At 34.2% G+C, this 10,475-nt stretch overlaps 1 protein-coding gene across 1 annotated transcript in view; it reads right to left on the reverse strand.

Moving 5' to 3' along the window:
• LOC123314173 (calcitonin gene-related peptide type 1 receptor-like) overlaps positions 1-10,475 on the reverse strand; it is a 97,943-nt gene extending 87,468 nt beyond the window's left edge. The window contains exon 1 of the mRNA XM_044899294.1: positions 10,359-10,475. The gene's annotated coding sequence lies outside the window, so the exon portion shown is untranslated. The remainder of the gene's footprint in view (positions 1-10,358) is intronic.

The raw sequence follows: 10,475 nt of genomic DNA on the forward strand, positions 1-10,475 counted from the left end.
ATGATACATGATGCAAGCTGAGTTCTATTGTGGATTAATATACCCGTATCCATCCTTTGCTGAACTTATAATTAGACTTTGGAAATTCCTTCGTGATTCTAAAGCCATGTTAACAAGTGAGGTCATAACTTATTATTATATATGAATATTAGACAGGAAGTTCATTGAATATACAGTCTAGGAGATAAAGGAACGTTTTATCAATACAGGTCAGACGGAATAATCAAAATGAAAAACATAGCTCCCATATAAAGAAGGTTTCGAAAGTAGTTCTGTTCATGTCATTGATGAGGTGAATTTTATTCAACACACCCCCAATGGATGTTCCACATATTTACGAAATAAAAAATGGAATCTGAATACGAAGTTAATCGTTTTTCAGACTAGTTCTTGCCAAGCACACATATTTCTTCCTCATTTTTTTGGAACAAGTTCTTCCGATGAATTCGCAATAATTCAGAAACGTCGAGAAATTAAGAATAATTCAGCAATAGAATTCCGATATTCAATATCTAATGAGATTTTTCGAGAAATTTATTGACGCAAATCGAATACATACAGAATGTTCCTAAATTGGAGATACAAACGAAAAGAAGAGATGCCTTGAGTGATTTCAAGAAAAAAATTCCCATAAACATGTGTTAAAGTTAAACTTTTTCTCTTTTGCATAGTTGACCTCCAAAGTGCCAAAAAATCATTCACAACAACAAAAATGGCAGCATCCAAATCACCGTCGAAAACTAACACAGGAAGTAGGTAGTTTTTTTGTTATTTTCTTCTTAGTACTGAACTAGCGATCATACATAAATATTCACTGGTGGAGACAAAACCTCTTAAAATTTCCAAAACCAAACCTACCCAACTCAGACTTGAAACGATTAATACTTTTGATATCTCCTGAATTATTTGGGATGAAATTAGAAAACAAATAAAGTAGATGTATTCAGAGTAATGTCCGTTTTTCAGTTCAAATAACTAAAATACATAGGAATAAACTGCTCCACAAGAGTTAGGGATATCGTATTCAATCGCTTTTAAAAGTATGTAATCTTCGAGAAAATCGCTGTAAAATCATTTAAAACTCAATAGCAACTTGAATCGATCCAATAAAAATCAGTTTGAGACATTTCGTCAATCTAGTCGCCTTTTTTCTGAAGTTTGGTTCTTTGCATATGCTTCATGAATGTTCTTATTTTGAAATGAAGTCAGTTTATCAACGGCTTCGATTTGAAACGAGTTTTCTGAAAATGCCAAGACGTAAATTAACAAACGCTGAGGCTAATAGGGCTATCGCTATGCTACAGGGTGGCCTAACTCAGGTTGTTGTAGCGGAAAGGCCCCAAGTCAGCCAAAGTGTGATATCTCGACTTTGGAATAGGTTCAGAGAGACATGTTCCGTGTTGGAAAGACGAAGGCTTGGTGGGCGTCGAAAAACAACACCTGTTCAGGAAGACTGCAAGGCGAGGCAACATATCAATTGGAACGACCAATGGCGTAGTGTCCTTTTTACTGATGAATCCAGATATGGACGATTTTCAGATTCTCGATGAATAAGGGTATGGACAATCCCATGCATACCCCGTAATCGTCGCTATGTCCAAGTCCATCCATTCCGAGGGGGTAATGTTATGGTATGGGCCGGGATATGTTGCAACGGGCGCACAGATCTACACATTTGTCCTGGCAATATGACCGCCTTACACTATAGGGAGCATGTCATTGACAATGTTGTGCCAAATTTGCACGCTACTATTGGTGGAACTTTTCAATTTCTAGACGATAACGCTAGGCCTCACCGTGCAGCCATAGTTGAGAATACGCGCGAGGAGCTTGGTATTCCACATTTACCAATACCTCCGCACTCACCAGATTTGAATTGCATGGAACATGCATGGGATATGCTCCAAGAAGAAGATTAGATAATCATTAACCTACCCCAGAATCCTTAAATGATCTGATAGAGCTTCTGCCCCGTTTATGGAACCAAATTCCTCAAGAAATGTTCAACAACCTCGTGTGTAGTATGCCAAAAAGATGTCAAGCTGTTATTGATGCCCCTGGAGGCCATTTATTGTATTGATAGTCTTAAAAAGCTTGAATTCTCTGGGAATAAAATTTCGTTATTTTACTCGATTTTTCTTAACCACCCTCTATACGCTACAGACCTACAGGCTAAAATTAATTTGCAACTTGAAATCATATTGATATGAATTTTCATCACAAAAATCTTATTTTAACTATATTTTTTTGCAATTTAAGTCAATATCCCTAACTCATGTGGAGCAGACCACGTTCTGAGAATTGTTTGTTAGGTGTAGCATAGCCGATTATAGTTCTGCAGCTATCCAGACAATCAAAGTTCGATTGATTCAAATGAATGTTATCTCCAATTACTTTCTGTCTGTGTTTGAGGATATTATTGTGAAATGTCTAGGTGAGCTGGGTAAGAAAGAAAAATATCAAATGCCATGGAAAAGTGAAAAATCCCCATAAAAATCATGCTGCAATATTCTCTGCGAAAAGGGGAAATATTATTATGATAACGAGTTTTTCGAGGCGCTAAGGAAAACATTTCAGGTGCAGATTTCTGGTGAGGTATAAATTATTGTTTTCGGGGAAATCTTCTGCATCTTTAGGTATTAGGAGCCGAAAGACCTTTTCTTCCCGATTCTCTCAGTTTCATAAGTGGCAGAACGATCGATACTTTCGTATCAGGAGAAGTTTCGAGTTCTAATCTTCTACTGTTGATATTGGATAAATTACAAAAAAAGTACTTCGGGCACGATTAAATCTATGAATATTGAAATCTGCTTTATTCAGAAACGAACGCCTCAAAAATTCGGGAAAAGTAGAGAATTTTCAAACTTTAATAATACGCAACATCATCTGTTTATCTTTTTTAAAGATCAATGATTCTCAATTAATGAAGCAAAACGTGATCTTCAAGGTCAATTTTTTCGTGAGAAACCTTATACTTTGGACGTCCAAAATGGAAAGAGCGAGAAGTTTCACTCTCAGATATGACCCTTAACCCAGGTTTCATAAAACTTTGATTGCACGATCAACGATTTGACAGTCACTCGATTTCCAAAACGAAATCAGTGAAACATTTTCGTTTCTAAATATATTGCAAAAGTAGAAATAGAGAATCATTGAATGGATGTATATGTATGATAATTTGATGCGAGAACGATATTCTGAATACTCATGACTGAATTATGGATTGAAAACAAATTAACATTTATCCTTCAATCAAGCGTTGATTCCCCGATCAAGCTTTATGAAACTGGGGGTTAGTCATGCCTCCCTTCTGACCTTGAAGTCAACCAAGTGGAAACAAGCCTTTTTTCAATAAAAGGGAGTGCTCGAATACGAAGCATTTGCAGTCCCATATTTATAGAACTTTCTTCTTACAATTTTAATTTCTCCTATTCCTTTCAATAATATATTATTTTTTCTTAGTTTTCTCGCAAATTAAATTAAAAAAATCGAATTGTTTGTAGTGCTCTTGGGGAGGGGGGTAATTACCCCCTTTAGCCCACCCCCCGTAGGACCGCCCCCCGTAGGACCGCCCTTGATTAGAAATTACGCGACCAGAAACGAATGGATATGAATTTGTGAAAATTTAAATCAACTAATGCCTACGAGCCAGTCTTATAATTACATACCATAAACGCAATGTTAAATAATGGAAAAGAAATTATTGTTACTTTGCCCTCCAGAAAGGCAACCGTAATAGTATATATTGCCACAATTTTTCCCCAATTTCGGTCTGCGAAATTTCGGAAAGGGGAACAAATCATTTTCAACATTTACAACTTTTGCAGTGAATTTTCTCTCGCATCTCGTCAGACGTGCCTCCGAGTTTCAGAGGATAAAATTAAAACTCATTCAACATCACCATTCTTCAACGCCCGCGTTAACCATTCGTAAAATTGCCCCCTCATCTGTTTCTTGGAAATGAACGTGCTTGCTCACTGCACACGTGCGAAGAACAGTTGAGAGTTCATAAATTTCTATAAAATTTCATCGAAGAATTATCACAGTATAGACACTGTCTATACTGTCTATACTGTGGAATTATTTCATATTGAATGGATCACGAAATTGTTCGAGAACTAATTGTTTTGAAATTGTGATTCTTTTACATTGGATACTATTAACTTAAGATCATTCCTCATGAAAAACTCCATAGTTTTCTCCATACATTCTATCTTTTCCCTTGAAATACAATTATTATTTAATCATACTCTCAGTTAGGTGACGAATCCATATACATCATATTCAAAATGGCGCTAATATACTTTATAACCAAAAAAACTTCTTCAGAGACAAGCCCCTCGATCATTTTTCCTATTTTTCATATATGTACATAAATTCATATACAGTGGGTTCCTGGAGTAACTGTACATACTCTTATCAGAGCTAGAGTAGGACTAGCTGAATACGGATAGACTATAAAAAATTAATTTCTGGCTTTCCCCGGAAAACTAGGGTGATTTTAGAAAACCATGGAAATACTGAAACAATCATCAAAGTCAAACTCATCGATGGAATTTATTGAAACTTGGGAGGATATTGACACAGAGTCAGAAAGATATCAATTATTTTAATATTACAGGGCCAGACTTATTAACCTTCATTTGAAGTGTTCAAGGAATAAACGTCACTTTGTTTTTCGAATTTCAAATAACTGTTTCGCTTTTTAGAAAGAACCTAAATCAAGCTTCAATACATTGTAACACTTAAAGTTGTCACATCTACAATTCTCTTTTTATAAGTTTTTGAATTTGAACATTGTTCGAACAAATGAATTTATTCACATAAACATCAGAACTGAAAATAATCGTGAAAAATAATTTGATAGTCGGGAGCTTTAATGAACACATTAAGTAATGACACAGAAACAAATGAAAACACTGAAATGCAGTGATAAGTAATAAAAATTAAAATTTTAACGAATGAATTCTATCATATTGTAATTCAGTCAACGTTATTTCAAGAGTTGTTCGAAAGGAAAACCATTTGCTTGTACACATTTCTCTTGCCGAATTTTTAGATTAGTTATAGCCTTTCGAATCACATCGCCATAACGAAAAAATTATTTGAAATTCAGAATACAAAGTGATATTTTCACCCCGAATATTTTGAATGAATATTAATTAAGTATATTGAAATAATTGATACCTCCCTGACTCGATCTCAGTATGTGTCAATAACCTCCCAAGTTTCAATAAATTCCGTCGATAAGTTTGGTTTCGGTGATGATCTCAGTATTTCCTAGAATTTCGAAAATCACCCTGTATCTTTCTGGGAAAAGCCAATTATTAGTTTTTTATAGTCAATCCGTACTCACCAGGTACTACTTCATCTCGGATTAGAGCATGTACAGGGTGGGCAAATTTCGATGTTTTAGCACTACAGCTTTCAAACCATAGGAGATAGACAAAATCTGAGACCCCATTCTCGTTCTCTTTTTCTGAGAAACTAAGAAGAGTATAGTTGTCATTTTTGACCACCTTCTTTTGTTTTCGAGTTATAAGCGAAAATGGGAAAAACGGCGATTTCGAAATAAACATATATCTCTGCTAATACTGATGGTAGAGCTCTGAAATGAAAACATTATACGGGCACTTTTTTAAGTAGAATCCAGTGGCGTGCTTGCCTTTTTAGCAGGATTTTTAATTAAGAAGCTATGACCCAAAGTTATGTTTTTTTGAATGGGAACACTATATTTCTGTCCATTTTTTTGAAAGCTTAATTTTTACTGATTCCAAAATTATATATCATCATATGGTTTGTATCAATATAAATAATAGAAAATGGTCAAATACCTATTTTCTCAATATTTCTATGGTTTCAACTTTTGACGAACACAGAAAAATAGAACTTCCTATAACAAGAACAGTCTCCTTCCGACAATGTCATTCTTTCTATGCTTTTTACCAATTTCCACAAAATTTGAATTTTGCAGAAATTGAGTAAGAAGCATAGAAATGAAAGAACTAATAGAAGGAGACTGTGGTCATAAGATGCTACATTTTTCTATTCTTACAGTTACTCTGCCAGAACACCCTGTATAACTATATAATTTACTCAAATACTTCGGAAAATGTAGGAATTGAATGTGTTAAAGGAGCCTTTTTTTATTCTGAAAAATTGCCATATTTCCGAAAGTCGTAAGTTTGCGATCGCGGTATCTTTTATTCATTTTTAGTGAGGATGTAGTATAGCCTGCACATCTCCATCTACTGGTAAAGTCAAGAAACCTGGTTCTTTCATAAGACGAGAAACTTGTCCATATATCATCTACAATAGGCATTGTATATACGCGATAGGTTATTTGCATTCGTCAGAGTGTCCTCTACTCGCAGTTGAGATATGTATTTTTGAATATGAAACACCCTGTATGGAAACTTCAACAAAATTTCGCTAGATCAGAATACATACTGGAAAAAAAATTGGACGTCCCAGACACAAACAAAAGTCTCCCAAAAATAAGAAGCCCAAAGGTTCATACCAAAGGTAATATGTTACACATAATTTATACAATTTATAGAACCCAAATTGTCAAACCACTACTGATTACTTGGACCACGTTCACGTATACCAATACTCTAGGATAGCGCCAATCGATTACGTTTCCTGAATTTTAATTAAAATTTTCCGTGTAAATAGTATAGTTATATCAGTATTTCATGTTCATATTTGAATTATTGATGAAATTCCGATGAACTAACAGCATGTAAATTAACCGTTCTCCACATTCAAACTCTCCCATTATTGCGGATTTTATAAATGACAGGGTACGAAGGTGTCAGGTTTTCGTTTTACTCAAAAGCACATAAATTCTCCCTAATGCCCAGTAGATTTCCTTCCAATCAAATCCAAAGGCGCCAAGCTGGGCAATCATGGAAGACACTTTGATTTCAGGTCAGGGCATTATTCGTTTCACAGAAGCCGTAGGAGTCTACACCTGAATCTTGATAACATTTACGAAGAAACATATACCTAGCGAGCATTTATTGGAAATTATTCTCCTTCAATTCGAATTAGAATGTTAGAATCAAATATACACATGAAACTGACAATTTTCTGAAAATGTTTTATGATTAAAACAACATCCTTTTATCATGAATAGTCGTAAATATCTACTTGCTAGCAGAAATGTAGGAAATGTTATTCTTGTTTTACGAATTGTAATTTTACGAATTGTAATGTGACTGAAATTAAAAAGAAATACTTAGAAGTACTTATTACTTTCGGAATATAGATTTTCATTTATTTGATGAATCTTTTTCGAACACAAGATATCACCCACGTCTTCAAGTTTTCTCATTATGACCTTTACGTACCATAAAAATACCAAAAAACACAAATACAAAAATTTGAAATGTGAAATTTCAAGAATTGGGTACTTTGGCTGAATACAACTCTGCTCAAAAGATCCATAGATATGTAGTGTCACAAATTTAGCTAGTTATTCTGAAGGTAATTTTGTTTTTCTAGGGGTGCACAGATCATTATGAAAACTTAAAATGACGATATCTTTTTATCAGGAATCGGAAAAAATTTTTCTTTTGACCTCCAAATTCTTCTGTTAAAATATTTGTACGAGTGAAAAACAAATTCCTCTTCTATGGGGTGTTTCATTTATATATATAAACAATAATAATTGAAGACAACTTTATTTTCCTAAAATTTCTAAGTCAACTAAGGGGTAATTTATATTAATCAGGCATCAATGTATTCAACACGGATATTTGATTTGAAATTAACAGTGGGCATATATATAACAGAAGCTTGGGCAATTTCCCATCTATTTTCTTGAGCTTCTTATCTCTTCTCCTCAACGGAGTCCATACAATAATTGTACTACCAATTAAGGACCCCTTTTATGTATAATAATGAATACCACTTCGAATAGATTACACTAAAATTAAAATATGCATTAACTATTCCACTAAATGAGTTTTTAAGTTACTTAATCATTATTTTGAGAAGATAATACTAAATATAGTTGCAGGGTGTAAATGAATAGTTACGAAAAAATTTAAAAGGTGATTCATTCTCAAAAATATAACTCAGTTTATTTTTGAACGGCCCCTGCTTAGATAGAGCTCCACTAAAATAGCAGACACCCGAAAAGCAATTTTTTTATTTTTTTTTCAGAAACCAGAAAACTGACAGAAATGAATTCAAGCAGGGGTAGAAAGAGACAAATTTCTTTTGCAAGAAATTTCTTCCTTATTCATTCAAAAAACAAATATCAATGTTGTTTTTTGAGGTCCACCCTTTTAAATGAGTCAGCTTTCTCTCTATAAAAGTAACCGTAGATGGTTACAACTCTGGTAATAAATCTGAGAATTCCATCCATCTAGGTGCAACCGTTCGGTCTTGACGAATTTTTAACTGAACCCATCTTTTTCAGGATTTTTCGAAGGTCAGCTTTCGAGTCGTTTATCCCTTAATGAAAGTAACCGTAGATGGAAATGTGATACACATTCTGAAAGAGCAACAAATTTGAAAATTTCATCCATCTCGGCGCAACTGTTATAATAATTCAATTCCAGAAGAATATTTATTGGAGAATAATCGAGAGAATAATGGTCCTCTACGCAAGCTTATATGGCGTTTTATTTCCAGAATCACAGTAGAGGTACAATGTTGAAAGTGGAACACAAGAGGATTACAGTCAACCAAATTAGATTACGAATAATTAATATTAATAGGGCTCTTTTTTCTGATTTTTATTCAGTCAGTCCCCTTAAGAATGCTATAAACATTCTCTGGCTTCTTTCGTTCTTTCTCCCTTGTCATATCAGTGTTCAAGAATATTTATACATCTGCCATAATATTGGATAAATTAAATTCACTAGTGGCGTGATTACTTCTGGTATTGAATAAGTAGGTAATTCATGAAGTCAATTATTAATTGATGATACAGCTTTTCATCATATCTCTTTATCTATTAAATATTTCCCGATGAAAATTGCATTATTGATAATAAAAGGTAAGATAAGGGATCGCTACATAATTGACTTACGATCCAAAGGCCTTATAGGAGTGCAAATGAACTGACACCACTGAGTATACTGATGATCCATTATAATAAATAAGAACATTTATAATCGAAAATATTGAATGGACTCAGTAGATTTATGATGAACTTCGGGACACGCGCCACTTTGTAGTTACAATCTATAATAGCGTGAGTGTAATACTTGAGTACCTAGGCCTATTGAAGTCAATTAGTACTGAATGGTGTATAGCAGATTAATAATCTCTTAATGGTCCATAAGTTACCTGAATAATTAATTATACAGAGTGGAAAAGACAAATGCAATAAAGCATCTTGGTTACTGTACATATTTATGAAAAATCCCAAAATACGTCGAATTTACATTTTAAATTGTCATTCCTTTTCGTAAAAAGCGAACCCTACCTTCAACCCCATTCGAAAAATAAATACAACCCCAAATTTTTTAATTCACAATATAGAATGACTCGACCTTTTAAATGATGTATCACAAGCCTATACTTCATGTTTAAGAAATTGGGGGATGCACCTGTCGCAGAGGGTTGAAAGTAGGGTTTGCATTTTTACGTTTTAAAGTTCGACATGTTTATGACCACTCTACGGGAAAAAATTAAAGAGAAAAGACGCGGAAAGCTATCCAAAAGTGTTTTGTTTTTGCAGGACAACGCCCCTGCACACAATGCATGCATGTTGCCATGCAAGAAATTCGTGATTTAGGGTTTGAATTACTAGAACAGAGCTTTTTCACCAGATTTGGCCCCATCCGACTATCATCTCTTTCCTCAACTGATAAAAAGTTCAAAAGGTTGTAAATTTTCTTCCAACGAGGAGGTAATAAAATCTGTGGAGGTCTGGTTTGCAGAGCAAGAAGGAACATTTTTTTTGAAAGGTCTAGAGACATTGCAGGTTCGCTGCAATAAATGTATCCAATTTAGAGGAGAATATGTTGAGTAACAAAATATTTTATAGTAGGCTAAGAATTATTCAATATATCCTCGTATATAATATTAGAACATATTCAAGGCAAGGGTATAGAAGGGGTACCATCGTAAATTGAAAAAACTTTTTTTTAGTCTATGGTTACGATCATTTGGATTTGACTGGGATCGTAATAAGTCGAAAGCCGTAGGGAATTATAGGGTTTTTTTCAGTAAGGTTGGGCGAATCTTTTGGTCATTTGATTTTGTTTTTAGTTTTTTGTTTTTTTTTCATCGTAAGGATTTTGGTAACATGCTCATTAATTTTTGATGCTGATTATTGATTATTGTTTCTTTTCGATTTCATTTGGCTAACAGATGGGTCTCAATGAAAATCCTACCTTGAAACAAGATTGTTCCCCACTAAGTTTTTTCAACTTTTTCGTGACGGACAACGCAACAATGCGAGACGGCACTCGACGAAGCTGCTTGCTTGAGGTTACGACGCGGAATACTGG

This window comes from Coccinella septempunctata, chromosome 5 (assembly GCF_907165205.1).
Source record: "Coccinella septempunctata chromosome 5, icCocSept1.1, whole genome shotgun sequence".
NCBI lineage: Eukaryota > Metazoa > Arthropoda > Insecta > Coleoptera > Coccinellidae > Coccinella > Coccinella septempunctata.